We start from the raw sequence: 4,772 nt of genomic DNA, 5'->3' as shown, positions 1-4,772 counted from the left end.
AGTGTCTGCCCTTGTAAAACTAGTGTAAGATAAAACTATATAGTATCATGTGGACAGTCGTTAAGTAATGGTAATTAAATGTAAACATCCATCAAATGTTGAAGTGTAGTGTCTGCCCTTGTAAAACTAGTGTAAGATAAAACTATATAGTATCATGTGGACAGTCGTTAAGTAATGGTAATTAAATGTCAACATCCATCAAATATTGAAGTGTAGTGTCTGCCCTTGTAAAACTAGTGTAAGATAAAGCTATATAGTATCATGTGGACAGTCGTTAAGTAATGGTAATTAAATGTAAACATCCATCAAATGTTGAAGTATAGTGTCTGCCCTTGTAAAACTAGTGTAAGATAAAACTATATAGTATCATGTAGACAGTCGTTAAGTAATGGCAATTAAATGTCAACATCCATCAAATATTGAAGTGTAGTGTCTGCCCTTGTAAAACTAGTGTAAGATAAAGCTATATAGTATCATGTGGACAGTCGTTAAGTAATGGATTTAATTAGTAAACATCCATCAAATGTTGAAGTATAGTGTCTGCCCTTGTAAAACTAGTGTAAGATAAAACTATATAGTATCATGTGGACAGTCGTTAAGTAATGGTAATTAAAATGTAAACCATTTATGTGTTCTAAAAATGACGATATCGTGCATTAATTAAAATTTACACTTTTACTAGTTTGACAAAATATGTCATTTTACGCATGATACTATATAGTTTTATCTTACACTAGTTTTACAAGGGCAGACACTACACTTCAACATTTGATAGATATGATAAGAATATTGGTGATCTATTGGTACATAGTCATCACATGATAAAACATTGGTGATCTATTACCTGTTAGTAGTTAGGGCCCCACTTCAGACTCAAGCACTGATTGGAGGGCGGGAGAGATGTTCTCAAAGACGATGACGTCATAGTTTCACAAAGTGTCACCATGGTGCATGTTTTTAGGGGCGCGCTGCTAGGCCGCCATGACATCATAGTTCCTTTGAACCAGCATAACACATCTCAACAATAATATATTTAATCAATTTAAATCACTAATTTATTAGTTAAATAAATTGTCCTAAAAGAAATGCTTAACACTGATTAATTCATAATTAAATCATCATAAAAAGCATGTTTAACACTAATTCATTAGTTAATGAAACTATTTATAATTAAATTGTCCTAAAAAGAATGCTTAACACTAATTCATTAGTTAATTAAATATCCTTATGTGACGATTGTGTACCAATAGATCACCGACGTTCTTATTATATGATGACCGTATACCAATAGATCAACGAGGTTCTTATCATTTGACGATTGTGTCCCAGTAGATCTCCAGTGTCTCATCATGTAACAACTGTGTACCAACAGATCACCAAGGTTCTTATCATTTAATGACTTGTACCGAAAGATTATGTGATGACTGTGTACCATAGGTCACTAATGTTCTTATTATGTGACGACTGTGTACCAATAGATCACCAATGTTCTTATTATGTGATGCCTGTGTACCAATAGATAACCAATGTTCTAATCATGTGACAACTGTGTATCAATAGATCACAATGTTCCTATCATGTGACGACTGTACACCCAAATATTACTAATGTTTGTATTATGTGATGACTGTGTAGTAATAGATCACCTATGTTCATATGTGATGACTATGTACCACTAGGTCACCAATGTTATTGTTGGATATACAGGACAATTTAGTGTAAGAGTTATTATTTAGTTCAGTTAGTGATCTAATATTTAATTATTATTCAGTTTTCATAACAAGAGTGTTAAAGTTAGTTATTTTAAAGGCAATAGTTAAAACAAATTTCGTTACGTAACTTGGTAAGAGTCGTACGTTGTGTGTGTAGTTCAATTGTTGTAGTATTGTTGACATCACCCTTCTCGAAACCTCTGAGTTTTTCTTGCTATGTGAGTATTGTTACATCGTAGTGTCTCATAGTTTGTAGAAAGTTCTAGGCCTCAGTTAGGCCATATATATATATATATATATAAGTGGCCAAGCGAGTGCAAGTTATTTAGTGAAAGGAAATGCACAGTTAGTCGAGTTGTAAGTGATTAGCCATAACGGATGATTTTTATAGTGTGTTTCTCAACTGTATTGTAACAACAAATATAGGAAAAATAATTTATCTTGTCAATTGGGTTCTAAAGTAACTAAATCAGCCTATGTAGACTTGTGACGAAAAAAAAAGAGACATTTATTTAAAGCTCTGAATATAACTGTAATAACCAGAAGAAAAAAATGTTAAGTCAGAAAAACGTGAAGTTAGCCAGCATGTGAGTGATTAGCCTTAACAGGAGATTTCTATAGTTTGTTTCACAGTTGTATTGTAGCAACAGAGATAGGAAAAATAACTTGCCTTATCAACTGGGTTCTAAACTATCTGAATCAACCTGTGTGAACCTTTGCTAAAGGAAAGAGACAATTACTTAAAGCTCTGGATACAACTGTGTAAACCAACAAAAGTTAAGTGAAGTTAAGTCAGAAAAAGTTAAGTCAGTGAATGTGAAGTTAAACTGCATGATTGCTAGTTTAGCCATAATGGGCGATATTTAAAGTGAGTTTCACAGTTAACAGATATAAAAAGAAATAATTTGTCTTGTCAAAGAGTATTCTAAAGTAATTGAACCCGCCTGTGTGGATACAATTATTTAAGGTTTAGGATGCAACTGTGGTAACTCACGGGGTAACGTGAGTGAATTATTCACTGATACTATTGTGAAAAGAGTAGAGAAAAATAATTCGTCTTGTCAATTGGATTCTAAAGTAGTTGAATCAGCCTGTATGGACTTTTGATAAGAAAAGAGAATTATTTAGAGTTTTAGATACGTTTGACTTGTTTTGAATATATTATGTTAAAACAAGTAGCAGTCTATTAATCGAACTGAAGCCAAATTATTGCAAAGTAAAGTAAACGTAAAGTTGTAACGAAGGCAAACTTAGCTGAATATGCAGAAACATGTGAATGCAAGTTCACAAAATGATAAGCATATGGTTTTAAACAAACTGCGCATGTATATTTTAGACCTAAATAAATCGAGAAAGCCATAGAAATTGTATTTAGTGTAATGTTCATTTTTGTTTTTAGGAAATTGCACGCGGGTTAATTATTACTTGCGTGAAATACTTTGCAAATAAAAAAATTATAGTTGAAATAGAAGCCACTGTGTACCATACTTGTTGTATTGAAAAGTATGACTAAGCAAAAAAACTGGAAAGGTGATTGTAAATTGAAAAACCAACATGCAATCCTGACTTCTCGAACGAAGCTTTTTTAACGATATGAGATCTGTAGCGTCTGATCGAGAAATTTGCGAGGAAAATTCCGGACAGAAAAACGCCAGCGTATTATGTATATATATATTCCAAGTATTATTAGTACTACATCATTTCATTTATTCATTTGACCTTACAATTTACAAAGAAATATACAGAAAATTTAGGATATTGACATTTTTAGAACAAGAAAGGGAACAATTTGCAAAATTATATTTCAAAAATGCCTATAGAATATAAGCATTAAGATTAAGTAGCAGAAGAAGGACATCAGTATACTAAATTTCACCTACAGATGGGCTTCCTATTAACTATTGTGTAGTTTTTATATCGTCATTCACAAAATACTTCATTAGTCTTACGAGAAAAGTTGAAATGAACCGTAATTACAAGGAGGTTCTTTTAATCTCTAGATACCCTTTAATTTTGTTCTTCTGCACTCTAATGCTGTCCTCTTTAAAACGGTCTAGGAGAAAGAAGGAACAGTCACTAATCGAGCTGTACTTTTCCGTGGATGAGCTAACACGGTTTATGCTGTAGTATGTGCGTTGAAGCTCTGGCTATCTCTCCAGGCATTTCTCGTCAATGTGCCCAAGTAAACGTCATCTGCGAACATCTGACAACACCGCTCACGAGATTTCCCACTTCATTCGCTGTTTATTGGTCAGGACTGACGACTAATTTCATGACTCTAAAATAACTCTTCTTGTTATCTCTGACCTTCAAAACCACCCAATATGTAAAACAAGTAGATTGAAGGTCTAGGTTGCGCTAACATACTTAGAAACTGACTGTGTTGTTTCTTTTTTTCATCACATACACTGTAGAGGAGCAAGCAATAAGGAAAAGGATAGACGTATTCAGATTTAAAAAGAAATAACAAAACTTCACATCAAATGACTTCGGATGACTAAAAAGGACCAAATTTCAATAATTATGTAGTGGAAATTGACGATTTCAGATCTTTTATAAATCAGTGTTTATGTTATAAAGTTATGTATTCCTAAATGAGGGTTAATTTGAAACTTACTTCTTCGAAGGTTTACGACTCTTCCTTTTATAATTATAAGGAGACATAAACGTATTGTAGATTAATCGTATTCGATCATATTTACATCATGAAACATATAGTTAAAACCGCACAGGCAACAAATATATCAAAATTAAATAACAGGGTAAACAACAGCCAAGTTTGTTTTTTTTTTACTAAAAGAAGGATAACATTTCGAGCTAAAGCGCTTCGTCAGATCGTACAGCTTACAACCAGTTGGACGAAGAGTATTAGCTCGAAACGTTATCCTTTTTTAAGTAAAAATATAAAAAAAAACGTGGCTATTGTTTAACCTGTTATTTAATTTTCACAATAACATCATGGACTGAGGTGTTCATTCAACAAATTAACTGAAGAATTATCCTTTATTAAGATTGGTTCCTTAAATACTCTCGTATCGATGTCATTGTGATCTGGTTTGT

The sequence above is a fragment of the Limulus polyphemus genome, unplaced genomic scaffold, assembly GCF_000517525.1.
Source record: "Limulus polyphemus unplaced genomic scaffold, Limulus_polyphemus-2.1.2 Scaffold2586, whole genome shotgun sequence".
In the NCBI taxonomy this organism is placed as follows: domain Eukaryota; kingdom Metazoa; phylum Arthropoda; class Merostomata; order Xiphosura; family Limulidae; genus Limulus; species Limulus polyphemus.
This window is presented reverse-complemented; position numbering follows the sequence as displayed.